Source organism: Oncorhynchus clarkii, chromosome 9, assembly GCF_045791955.1.
Source record: "Oncorhynchus clarkii lewisi isolate Uvic-CL-2024 chromosome 9, UVic_Ocla_1.0, whole genome shotgun sequence".
Lineage (NCBI taxonomy): Eukaryota > Metazoa > Chordata > Actinopteri > Salmoniformes > Salmonidae > Oncorhynchus > Oncorhynchus clarkii.
This window is the reverse complement of record NC_092155.1, coordinates 80,015,007-80,029,076: the sequence shown is the minus strand read 5'-3', so window position 1 is coordinate 80,029,076 and position 14,070 is coordinate 80,015,007.

The window sequence follows — 14,070 nt, the reverse complement described above, 5'->3', positions numbered from 1 at the left end:
TCTGTACCGGTACCCCCTGAATATAGCCTCCACATTGACTCTGTACCGGTACCCCCTGTATATAGCCTCCACATTGACTCTGTACCGGTACCCCCTGTATATAGCCTCCACATTGACTCTGTACCGGTACCCCCTGTATATAGCCTCCACATTGACTCTGTACCGTAACACCCTGTATATAGCCTCCACATTGACTCTGTACCGGTACCCCCCTGTATATAGACTCCACATTGACTCTGTACTGTAACACCCTGTATATAGCCTCCACATTGACTCTGTACCGGTACCCCTGTATATAACCTCCACATTGACTCTGTACCGGTACCCCCTGAATATAGCCTCCACATTGACTCTGTACCGGTACCCCCTGTTTATAGCCTCCACATTGACTCTGTACCGGTACCCCCTGTATATAGCCTCCACATTGACTCTGTACCGGTACCCCCTGTATATAGCCTCCACATTGACTCTGTACCGTAACACCCTGCATATAGCCTCCACATTGACTCTGTACCGGTACCCCCCTGTATATAGACTCCACATTGACTCTGTACTGTAACACCCTGTATATAGCCTCCACATTGACTCTGTACCGGTACCCCCCTGTATATAGACTCCACATTGACTCTGTACTGTAACACCCTGTATATAGCCTCCACATTGACTCTGTACCGGTACCCCCTGTATATAGCCTCCACATTGACTCTGTACCGGTACCCCCTGTATATAGCCTCCACATTGACTCTGTACCGTAACACCCTGTATATAGCCTCCACATTGACTCTGTACCGGTACCCCCTGAATATAGCCTCCACATTGACTCTGTACCGGTACCCCCTGAATATAGCCTCCACATTGACTCTGTACCGGTACCCCCTGTATATAGCCTCCACATTGACTCTGTACCGGTACCCCCTGTATATAGCCTCCACATTGACTCTGTACCGGTACCCCCTGTATATAGCCTCCACATTGACTCTGTACCGTAACACCCTGTATATAGCCTCCACATTGACTCTGTACCGGTACCCCCCTGTATATAGACTCCACATTGACTCTGTACTGTAACACCCTGTATATAGCCTCCACATTGACTCTGTACCGGTACCCCCCTGTATATAGACTCCACATTGACTCTGTACTGTAACACCCTGTATATAGCCTCCACATTGACTCTGTACCGGTACCCCCTGTATATAGCCTCCACATTGACTCTGTACCGGTACCCCCTGTATATAGCCTCCACATTGACTCTGTACCGTAACACCCTGTATATAGCCTCCACATTGACTCTGTACCGGTACCCCCTGAATATAGCCTCCACATTGACTCTGTACCGGTACCCCCTGTATATAGCCTCCACATTGACTCTGTACCGGTACCCCCTGTTTATAGCCTCCACATTGACTCTGTACCGGTACCTCCTGAATATAGTCTTTTTTAAATCTGCATTGTTGGTTACGGGCTTGTAATTAAGCATTTCACTATAGGGTGACTAATAAAATGTTATTTGTTGTGTTGGTAGTGTGTATTTGTGTTGGTGTGTTGGTTGGTGTGTTGTTGTGTTGGTTGGTTGGTGTGTTGTTGTGTTGGTTGGTTGGTGTGTTGTTGTGTTGGTTGGTTGGTGTGTTGGTGTGTTGGTTGGTGTGTTGGTTGGTTGGTTGGTGTGTTGGTGTGTTGGTTGGTTGGTTGGTTGCTTGCTTGGTGTGTTGGTGTGTTGGTTGCTTGCTTGGTGTGTTGGTGTGTTGGTTGGTTTGTGTATTGGTTGGTGTGTTGGTGTGTTGGTTGTTGTTTTGGTTGGTTGGTGTTTTGGTCGGTGTGTTGGTGTGTTGGTTGGTTGGTGTGTTTGTGTGTTGGTTGGTTGTTGTGTTGATTGGTTGGTAGGTTTGTTGGTTGGTGTGTTGGTAGGTGTGTTGGTTGGTTTGTTGGTTGGTTGGTGTGTTGTTGGGTGTGTTGGTCGGTTGGTTCGTTGATGTGTTGGTAGGTGTGTTGGTTGGTGTGTCGGTTGGTGTGTTGGTTGGTGTGTTGGTTGGTTGGTGTGTTGGTTGGTATGTGTGTTGGTTGGTGGGTTGGTGTGTTGATTGGTTGGTTGATGTGTTGGTTGGTTGGCTGGTTGGTGTTTTGGTTGGTGTTTTGGTTGGTTGGTTGGTTGGTTGGTTGGTTGGCTGGTTGGTTGGATGGTTGGTATGTTGGTTAGTGTGTTGGTTGGTTGGTGTCTTAGTAGGTGTGTTGGTTAGTATGTGTGTTGGTTGGTTGGTGTGTTTGTTTGTTGGTGTGTTGGTTGGTTGGTGTCTTGGTAGGTGTTGTTGGTTGGTTGGTGTGTTGTTGGTTGGTTGGTTGGTATGTTTGTTTGTTGGTGTGTTGGTTGGTTGGTGTCTTGGTAGGTGTGTTGGTGTGTTGCTATGTTAGTTGGTTGGTCGGTTGGTTGGTTGGTGTCTTGGTTGGTGTTTTGGTTGGTTGGTGTGTTGTTGGTTGGTTGGTGTGTTGTTGGTTGGTTGGTTGGTATGTTTGTTTGTTGGTGTGTTGGTTGGTTGGTGTCTTGGTAGGTGTGTTGGTGTGTTGCTATGTTAGTTGGTTGGTCGGTTGGTTGGTTGGTGTCTTGGTTGGTGTTTTGGTTGGTTGGTGTGTTGTTGGTTGGTTGGTGTGTTTGTTTGTTGGTGTGTTGGTTGGTTGGTGTGTTGGTTGGTTGGTATTTTGTTTGGTATGTTGGTTGGTTGGTTGGCTTAGGGTGGAGAGTTGTGTAACAGAGTGAACATTTGAAGGTTCTAGTGTTCTAAACACCTGGGAAAGGACAACCTTCTCATGGAGACACACTAAACATGACCTCATTTAACCTTTAAACTTTCTGTTGAGTTCAACCAAAAGAGGAAACTTCCTATATGCTCAATGCCACACAGCTACTACAGCAGCAGTCACTTGTCTTGTAGATATTGCACATAGTATTATTACTAACATCTGACAAAGACTAACCTTGTGATTGCTTTATACCTTGCTTTATGTCTCTCTCAAATGTCACTATGCCTTGTATACTGTTGTTTAGGATAGTTATCATTAATTTAGTTTACTGCGGAGCCCCTAGTCCCACTCTACATGCCTCAGATTCCTCCTTTGTCCCACCTCCCACACATGCGCTGACCTCACCCAGTATAACCAGCGTGTCCAGAGGTGCAACCTCTCTTATCATCACTCAGTGCCTGGGTTTACCTCCACTGTACCTGCACCCCACCTTACCCCTGTCTGCACATTATGCCCTGAATCTATTCTACCACGCCCAGAAATCTGCTCCTTTTATTCTCTGTCCCCAACGCGCTAGACGACCAGTTTTGATAGCCTTTAGCCGTACCCTCATCCTACTCCTCCTCTATTCCTCGGGTGATGTAGAGGTTAACCCAGGCCCTGCGTGTCTCCAGGCACTCTCATTTGTTGACTTCTGTAATCGAAAAAGCCTTGGTTTCATGCATGTTAACATCAGAAGCCTCCTCCCTAAGTTTGTTTCACTCACTGCTTTAGCGCACACTGCCAACCCAGATGCCCTTCCGTGTCTGAATCCTGGCTTAGGAAGACCTCCAAAAATTCTGAGATTTCCATCCCCAACTACAACATTTTCCATCAAGATAGAACTTCCAAAGGGGGAGGAGTTACAATCTACTGCAGAGATAGCCAGCAAAGTTCTGTCATACTTTCCAGGTCTATGCCCAAACAGTTCGAGCTTCTAATTAAAAAAATTAATCTCTCCAGAAATAAGTCTCACACTGTTGACACCTGTTATAGACCCCCCTCAGCTCCCAGCTGTGCCCTGGACACTATATGTGAATTGATTGCCCCTCATCTATCTTCAGAGTTCGTTCTGTTAGGTGACCTAAACTGGGATATGCTTAACACATATTATCCTGACCAACTTGCCCTCCAAATACACCTCTGCTGTTTTCAATTAGGATCTCAGCGATCACTGCCTCATTGCCTGCATTCGCTATGGGTCCGCGGTCAAACGACCACCCCTAATCACTGTCAAACGGTCCCTTAAACACTTCTGCAAGCAGGCCTTTCTAATCAACCTGGCCCGGGTATCCTGGAAGGATATTGACCTCATCCCGTCAGTCGAGGATGCCTGGTCGTTCTTTAAAAGTAATTTCCTCACCCCTTTCAAAAAATGTAGAACTAAGAACAGATATAGCCCGTGGTTCACTCCACACCTGACTGCCCTTGACCAGCACAAAAACATCCTGTGGTGGACTGTAATAGCATCGAATAGTCCCCACGATATGCAACTGTTCAGGGAAGTCAGGTACCAATACACACAGTCAGTCAGGAAAGCAAAGACTAGCTATTTCAAACAGAAATTCGCATCCTGTAGCTCTAACTCCAAAAAGTTTTGGGACACTGTAAAGTCCATGGAGAATAACAGCACCTCCTCCCAGCTGCCCACTGCACTGAGGCTAGGAAACACTGTCACCAACGATAAATCTACAATAATCGAGAATTTCAATAAGCATTTGTCTACGGCTGGCCATGCTTTCCACCTGGCTACCCCAGCCAAAAGCTCCGCCCCCCCGCAGCTACTTGCCTGAGCCTCCCCAGCTTCTCCTTCACCCAAATCCAGATAGCAGATGTTCTGAAAGAGCTGCAAAACCTGGACCTGTACAAATCAGCTGAGCTAGACAATCTGGACCCTCTTTTTCTAAAATTATCCGCTGCCATTGTTGCAACCCATATTACCAGTCTGTTCAACCTCTCTTTTGTATCGTCCGAGCTTCAACACTCCTTCCGTTGCCTCCAACTGCTCTTAAATGCTAGTAAAACCAAATGCATGCTTTTCAACCGTTCGCTGCCCGCACCCGCCCGACCGACTAGCATCACTATTCTGGATGGTTCTGACCTAGAATATGTTGACAAATACAAATACCTAGGTGTCTGGTTAGACTGTAAACTCTCCTTCCAGATTCATATTAAACATCTCCAATCCAAAATCTAATTTAGAATCGTCTTTCTATTTCGCAACAAAGCCTCCTTCACTCACGCCGCCAAACTTACCCTGGTAAAACTGACTATCCTACTGATCCTCGAATTCGGCGATGTCATCTACAAAATGGCTTCTAATATTCTACTCAGCAAACTGGATGTAGTCTATCACAGTGCCATCTGTTTTGTTACCAAAGCCCCATACACCACCCACCACTGCAACCTGTATGCTCTCGTTGGCTGGCCCTCGCTACATATTCGTCGCCAGACCCACTGGCTCCAGGTCATCTATAAGTCTATGCTAGGTAAAGCTCCGCCTTATCCCAGCTCACTGGTCACGATAACAACAACCACCCGTAGCACGCGCTCCAGCAGGTATATCTCACTGGTCATCCCCAAAGCCAACACCTCCTTTGGCCGCCTTTCCTTCCAGTTCTCTGCTGCCAGTGACTGGAACGAATTGCAAAAATCGCTGAAGCTGGAGAATTACATTTCCCTCTAACTTTAAACATCAGCTATCTGAGCAGCTAACCAATCGCTGCAGCTGTACATAGTCTATCTGTAAAAAGCCCACCCAATCTACCTACCTCATCCCCATATTGTTTTTATTGACTTTTCTGCTCTTTTGCACACCAGTATCACTACTTGCACATCATCAAGTTTGCGGACGACACAACAGTGGTAGGCTTGATTACCAACAACGACGAGACGGCCTACAGGGAGGAGGTGAGGGCCCTCGGAGTGTGGTGTCAGGAAAATAACCTCACACTCAACGTCAACAAAACTAAGGAGATGATTGTGGACTTCAGGAAACAGCAGAGGGAACACCCCCCTATCCACATCGATGGAACAGTAGTGGAGAGGGTAGCAAGTTTTAAGTTCCTCGGCATACACATCACAGACAAACTGAATTGGTCCACTCACACAGACAGCATCGTGAAGAAGGCGCAGCAGCGCCTCTTCAACCTCAGGAGGCTGAAGAAATTCGGCTTGTCACCAAAAGCACTCACAAACTTCTACAGATGCACAATCGAGAGCATCCTGTCGGGCTGTATCACCGCCTGGTACGGCAACTGCTCCGCCCTCAACCGTAAGGCTCTCCAGAGGGTAGTGAGGTCTGCACATCGCATCACCTGGAGGGCAAAGTACCTGCCCTCCAGGACACCTACACCACCCGATGTTACAGGAAGGCCATAAAGATCATCAAGGACATCAACCACCCGAGCCACTGCCTGTTCACCCCGCTATCATCCAGAAGGCGAGGTCAGTACAGGTGCATCAAAGCTGGGACCGAGAGACTGAAAAACAGCTTCTATCTCAAGGCCATCAGACTGTTAAACAGCCACCACTAACATTGAGTGGCTGCTGCCAACACACTGACAATGACACTGACTCAACTCCAGCCACTTTAATAATGGGAATTGATAGGAAATGATGTAAATATATCACTAGCCACTTTAAACAATGCTACCTTATATAATGTTACTTACCCTACATTATTCATCTCACATGCACACGTATATACTGTACTCTATATCATCGACTGCATCCTTATGTAATACATGTATCACTAGCCACTTTAACTATGCCACTTTGTTTACATACTCATCTCATATGTATATACTGTACTCGATATCATCTACTGTATCTTGCCTATGCTGCTCTGTACCATCACTCATTCATATATCCTTATGTACATATTCTTTATCCCCTTACACTGTGTACAAGACAGTAGTTTTGGAATTGTTAGTTAGATTACTTGTTGGTTATTACTGCATTGTCGGAACTAGAAGCACAAGCATTTCGCTACACTCGCATTAACATCTGCTAACCATGTGTATGTGACAAATAAAATTTGATTTGATTTGATTTGATCTATCACCCCAGTGTTAATCTGCTAAATTGTAATTGCCTCGCTACTATGGCCTATTTATTGCCTTACGTCCTCACACCATTTGCACACACTGGATATAGTCTTTCTTTTTTTTCTATTGTGTTATTGACTGTGCGCTTGTTTATTCCATGTGTAACTCTGTGTTGTTGTTTGTGTCGCACTGCTTTGCTTTATCTTGGCCAGGTCGCAGTTGTAAATGAGGACTTGTTCTCAACTGGCCTACCTGGTTAAATAAAGGTGAAATTAAAATAAAATACAAAACGTTAGAAAGGAATACTTGTCATCACTATAGATGTTGCTTTTGAAGAATCATGCATACCATACGCCTGCTACATGTATTATTTGAAAGGGAATGCAGCACTAGAAGAGTAGAGTAGAATAGGACCTATTGATTCAGAGCTGATGAAGGAAGCATTCTCATATAGGTTGTCCGAATATGGACACCGTGCAGGTCTACTGAGATTCAGGCTCTCCTAATATGGACACCGTGCAGGTCTACTGAGATTCAGGCTCTCCTAATATAGACACCGTGCAGGTCTACTGAGATTCAGGCTCTCCTAATATGGACACCGTGCAGGTCTACTGAGATTCAGGCTCTCCTAATATGGACACCGTGCAGGTCTACTGAGATTCAGGCTCTCCTAATATGGACACTGTGCAGGTCTACTGAGATTCAGGCTCTCCTAATATGGACACCATGCAGGTCTACTGAGATTCAGGCTCTCCTAATATGAACACCGTGCAGGTCTACTGAGATTCAGGCTCTCCTAATATGGACACCGTGCAGGTCTACTGAGATTCAGGCTCTCCTATTATGGACACCGTGCAGGTCTACTGAGATTCAGGCTCTCCTAATATGGTCACCGTGCAGGTCTACTGAGATTCAGGCTCTCCTAATATGGACACCGTGCAGGTCTATGAGATTCAGGCTCTCCTAATATGGACACCGTGCAGGTCTACTGAGATTCAGGCTCTCCTAATATGGACACCGTGCAGGTCTACTGAGATTCAGGCTCTCCTAATATGGACACCGTGCAGGTCTACTGAGATTCAGGCCCTCCTAATATGGACACCGTGCAGTTCTACTGAGATTCAGGCCCTCCTAATATGGACACCGTGCAGTTCTACTGAGATTCAGGCTCTCCTAATATGGACACCGTGCAGGTCTACTGAGATTCAGGCTCTCCTAATATAGACACCGTGCAGGTCTACTGAGATTCAGGCTCTCCTAATATAGACACCGTGCAGGTCTACTGAGATTCAGGCTCTCCTAATATGGACATCATAAAGCTCCCATCACATATTCTCAGGTATTAAAGAAGAGTTAGTTGTTTAGTAACAAAACTGATGTGTGTGCAAATATGGGGCAAAACAGACAAGGTTGACTTAGACTTTTGACAAACTAGATTTTGTCACCAAATGTTTATTGAAAACATAAATACATTTGCACAATGAGCACTTGTCTCTCAAATACATGGTTACAGTTGTTGGTTAGCTAGCTAGCAAATGTTTTGCCATATTAGCATAGACATGACATCAGTCAAAACAAGACATAGGTACAATAACAAGATACAACGAGCTGAAATGAGCCACCTAGAATTCCCCACATGGAAGATTCTTGTCAACGTTGCTAGCTATCTGACTGTCCAGAAATCACAACAAGGCATACCTCATGGACACATCGATGTGAGCTCGCCAGCCAACCCATCTATGGATATATATCAGTTAAATGGGCAAAATGCACCAAGGAATTGATCAATAATGTTTAGTGTGAATACAAAACAACTAAAGTACACTTTTAATCTCTAATAGAATGCAACATTACAAATGCATCCAGAACGACAGCCTATTCATGTAGTGCACTATTGTGGGCTCCCCATGGCCTGTGGTCTAAAGTAGTACACTATTATACAGAAAAGGGTGTCATTTGGGACTGAGCATTAGGCAGTGACTGTCTGTTTTTGGTGACCCTTGACCTAAGAAGAAGTCAGCGAGCGTCATACAGCACGATGACGTCAGAGATATGGACCCCTTTTCTCAGCGCACTACTTTTGACCAGGGCCAATAGGATAGAGCACTACTTTTGACCAGGGCCAATAGGATAGAGCACAACTTTTGACCAGGGCCAATAGGATAGAGCACTACTTTTGACCAGGGCCAATAGGATAGAGCACTACTTTTGACCAGGGCCAATAGGATAGAGCACTACTTTTGACCAGGGCCAATAGGATAGAGCACTACTTTTGACCAGGGCCAATAGGATAGAGCACTACTTTTGACCAGGGCCAATAGGATAGAGCACTACTTTTGACCAGGGCCAATAGGATAGAGCACTACTTTTGACCAGGGCCAATAGGATAGAGCACTACTTTTGACCAGGGCCAATAGGATAGAGCACTACTTTTGACAGGGCCAATAGGATAGAGCACTACTTTTGACCAGGGACAATAGGATAGAGCACTACTTTTGACCAGGGCCAATAGGATAGAGCACTACTTTTGACCAGGGCCAATAGGATAGAGCACTACTTTTTACCAGGGCCAATAGGATAGAGCACTACTTTAGACCAGGGCCAATAGGATAGAGCACTACTTTTGACCATGGCCAATAGGATAGAGCACTACTTTAGACCATGGCCAATAGGATAGAGCACTACTTTTGACCATGGCCAATAGGATAGAGCACTACTTTAGACCAGGGCCAATAGGATAGAGCACTACTTTTGACCATGGCCAATAGGATAGAGCACTACTTTAGACCAGGGCCAATAGGATAGAGCACTACTTTTGACCATGGCCAATAGGATAGAGCACTACTTTAGACCATGGCCAATAGGATAGAGCACTACTTTAGACCATGGCCAATAGGGCTCTTGTAAAAAATAGTTTAATATAGTGGAATAGGGTGCCATTTGGGATGCAGGGATACTGTCACTTCAGAAACGTTGGTGCTTTTTGTCATTACATTTGGGAAATATGGCAGGTAGCTTTCTGAGGAAATAATCAATGATTGTTACGACCACAGATTGTTTACTGGTTATATAAACTTGATTAATGTAGGAGTGTATAGCGACACCGAAATCAAATGATCTGGGCCTGTAGGTAACTAATGTCACCGAACAAGCTATTTAATAAACTAATTGCTAATTTATTTAACTCGCTAACAAGTGCATCCAACGATTAAAATCCTGTCCTGGTTTGATTGCTAGCTAGCTATTAAAGTTAACACAATTGATTCTACATAGAGCTGATGTTGTTCGCTAACAATTAGCTTACATAACAGAGCAGGCTTTGCTAGCGCTACCATTTGACTAACTAAATGCTAAAGATTGGCATAATAATATAACACAAACCTACCACAAGCTGATAGCCCATAACAAGCTGATAGCCTACCACAAGCTGATAGCCTACCGCAAGCTGATAGCCTAACGCAAGCTGATAGCCTAACGCAAGCTGATAGCAGCTGTCCAGCAATAAAATAACCAAATCTGTGCTACATCAGCTGTTTTGGTCCATTTATCAGCTGTTTTAGTCCCTATATAAGCTGTTTTAGTCCCTATATCAGCTGTTTTAGTCCATTTATCAGCTGTTTTAGTTCCTATATCAGCTGCTTTAGTCCCTAAGTCAGCTGTTTTAGTCCATATATCAGCTGTTTTAGTCCATTTATTAGCTGTTTTAGTCCATTTATCAGCTGTTTTAGTCCCTATATAAGCTGTTTTAGTCCATATATCAGCTGTTTTAGTCCATTTATCAGCTGTTTTAGTCCCTACATCAGCTGTTTTAGTCCCTATATCAGCTGTTTTAGTCCATATATCAGCTGTTTTAGTCCCTACATCAGATGTTTTAGTCCATTTATCAGCTGTTTTAGTCCATATATCAGCTGTTTTAGTCCCTATATCAGCTGTTTTAGTCCATTTATTAGCTGTTTTAGTCCCTATATCAGCTGTTTTAGTCCATATATCAGCTGTTTTAGTCCATATATCAGCTGTTTTAGTCCCTATATCAGCTGTTTTAGTCCCTATATCAGTTGTTTTAGTCCATTTATCAGCTGTTTTAGTCCCTATATCAGCTGTTTTAGTCCCTATATCATCTGTTTTAGTCCACATATCAGCTGTTCCAGTCCCTATATCAGCTGTTTTAGTCCATTTATCAGCTATTTTAGTCCCTATATCAGCTGTTTTAGTCCATCTATCAGCTGTTTTAGTCCATCTATCAGCTGTTTTAGTCCATATATCAGCTGTTTTAGTCCCTATATCAGCTGTTTTAGTCCATTTATCAGCTGTTTTAGTCCATATATCAGCTGTTTTAGTCCATTTATCAGCTGTTTTAGTCCCTACATCAGCTGTTTTAGTCCATTTATTAGCTGTTTTAGTCCCTATATCAGCTGTTTTAGTCCCTATATCAGCTGTTTTAGTCCACTTATTAGCTGTTTTAGTCCACTTATCAGCTGTTTTAGTCCATTTATCAGCTGTTTTAGTCCACATATCAGCTGTTTCAGTCCCTATATCAGCTGTTTTAGTCCACGTATCAGCTGTTTCAGTCCCTATATCAGCTGTTTTAGTCCATTTATCAGCTGTTTTAGTCCCTATATCAGCTGTTTTAATCCCTATATCAGCTGTTTTAGTCCATATATCAGCTGTTTTAGTCCCTATATCAGCTGTTTTAGTACCTATATCAGCTGTTTTAGTCCATATATCAGCTGTTTTAGTCCATTTATTAGCTGTTTTAGTCCCTATATCAGCTGTTTTAGTCCATATATCAGCTGTTTTAGTCCATATATCAGCTGTTTTAGTCCATATATCAGCTGTTTTGTCCCTATATCAGCTGTTTTAGTCCCTATATCAGCTGTTTTAGTCCCTATATCAGCTGTTTTAGTCCCTATATCAGCTGTTTTAGTCAATTTATTAGCTGTTTTAGTCCCTATATCAGCTGTTTTAGTCCCTATATCAGCTGTTTTAGTCCACTTATCAGCTGTTTTAGTCCACTTATCAGCTGTTTTAGTCCCTATATCAGCTGTTTTAGTCCATATATCAGCTGTTTTAGTCCCAGAGTTGATGACAGAAAACATCAAACGGATGTCATTAAGACCCCCATGTGTATGTCCCAAATGACACCCTGTTTCCTATACAGTGCATAGGGGCACAGGTGAAAAATACACCATGTTTCCTATACAGTGCATAGGGGCACAGGTGAAAAATACACCATGTTTCCTATACAGTGCATAGGGGCACAGGTTAAAAGTGGTACACTATAGAGGGAAAATGATGCCATTTGGAACACCCCACAGCGGGTTAGTGCTTCTAGAACTAGTGCTTGGTCCAGTAGACAGAACACAGCGGTCCGTCACCAACATGGAATGTTATGAAGTAGAGAAGAAGACAGGACAGCCATCACTATCACTGGGCAGTGGAGCAGCCATCACTATCACTGGGCAGTGGAGCAGCCATCACTATCACTGGGCAGTGGAGCAGCCATCACTATCACTGGGCAGTGGAGCAGCCATCACTATCACTGGGCAGTGGAGCAGCCATCACTATCACTGGGCAGTGGAGCAGCCATCACTATCACTGGGCAGTGGAGCAGCCATCACTATCACTGGGCAGTGGAGCAGAACTGAACAGTATTATTTTAAGTGTCAGACGGGGAAGATAGGGAGGGAGGGAGAGGGAGGGAGAGAGAGGGAGAGGGAAGGAGAGAGGGAGGGAGAGGGAGAGAGGGAGGGAGAGAGAGGGAGAGGGAAAGAGAGAGAGAGAGGGAGGGAGAGAGAGGGAGAGGGAAGGAGAGAGAGGGAGGGAGAGAGAGAGGGAGAGAGAGAGGGAGAGAGAGGGAGAGGGAAGGAGAGAGAGGGAAGGAGAGGGAGGGAGGGAGAGGGAGGGAGAGGGGGAGGGAGAGGGAAGGAGAGAGGGAGAGGGAGAGGGAGAGTGAAGGAGAGAGAGGGAGGGAGAGGGAGAGGGAGGATGCGGTGGAGATATGGAGGTATGAGGGAAAAACATAGGCAGTAGTAGTAACCCTTATAGGAAGACATTTAAGTTTCTTGTTCTTCAGTTTGGGCCTCTCTCTCCCACCCAGAACAGATGGGATCTGGACCCACCGCAAGCCAAAAACACACATTCAGACCCGCACCGCAGGGATATAAAAATAAATAACGACCAATAATATGTACACACATGAATAAATACATTCACTCTGCTCTAAGAGACCCCCCCCCCCCCCCCCCACCACCACCACCACTTCGCAGCCAGCCCTCTATCAAGGACTCAGCTAGAGAGAGACAGAGGAGAGGTGGGGGTAGTTTACATCCAAGGACTCAGCTAGAGAGAGACAGAGGAGAGGTGGGGGTAGTTTACATCCAAGGACTCAGCTAGAGAGAGACAGAGGAGAGGTGGGGGTAGTTTACATCCAAGGGCTCAGCTAGAGAGAGACAGAGGTGAGGTGGGGGTAGTTTACATCCAAGGACTCAGCTAGAGAGAGACAGAGGAGAGGTGGGGGTAGTTTACATCCATATCCACTGCCATGGAGTTTCTGAAGACACATGAAATAGAGCCCAGAGAGCTGACAGGGCACACATTAAGCACATTGATGAAATACCTCTTACATTCATCTGAGGTGAAATAACGTCCACATAGTTGAGGTTCAGGGGTACGGGGTAGGAGAGAGGTTCAGGAGTACGGGATGGGAGAGAGGTTCAGGGGTACGGGATGGGAGAGAGGTTCAGGGGTACGGGATTGGAGAGAGGTTCAGGGGTACGGGGTAGGAGAGAGTTTCAGGGGTACGGGATGGGAGAGAGGTTCAGGGGTACGGGATGGGAGAGAGGTTCAGGGGTATGGGTGGGAGAGAGGTTCAGGGGTACGGGATGGGAGAGGTTCAGGGGTACGGGTGGGAGAGAGGTTCAGGGGTACGGGTGGGAGAGCGGTTCAGGGGTACGGGGTAGGAGAGAGGTTCAGGGGTATGGGATGGGAGAGAGGTTCAGGGGTACGGGTGGGAGAGAGGTTCAGAGATTATTGGGGTGGGAGAGAGGTTCAGGGGGTACGGGGTGGGAGAGAGGTTCAGGGGGTACGGGTGGGAGAGAGGTTCAGGGGTACGGGGTGGGAGAGAGGAAGTTAAGAAGCTCCTATAGGCTGGCAGTTAGAGCTAAGTAGTTATAAGATGAGACGCTGATCTGAGGTCAGTTTTGCAGTATATCTCCTACTGGTTACGACTAGGATTTGTTCAGGGCAG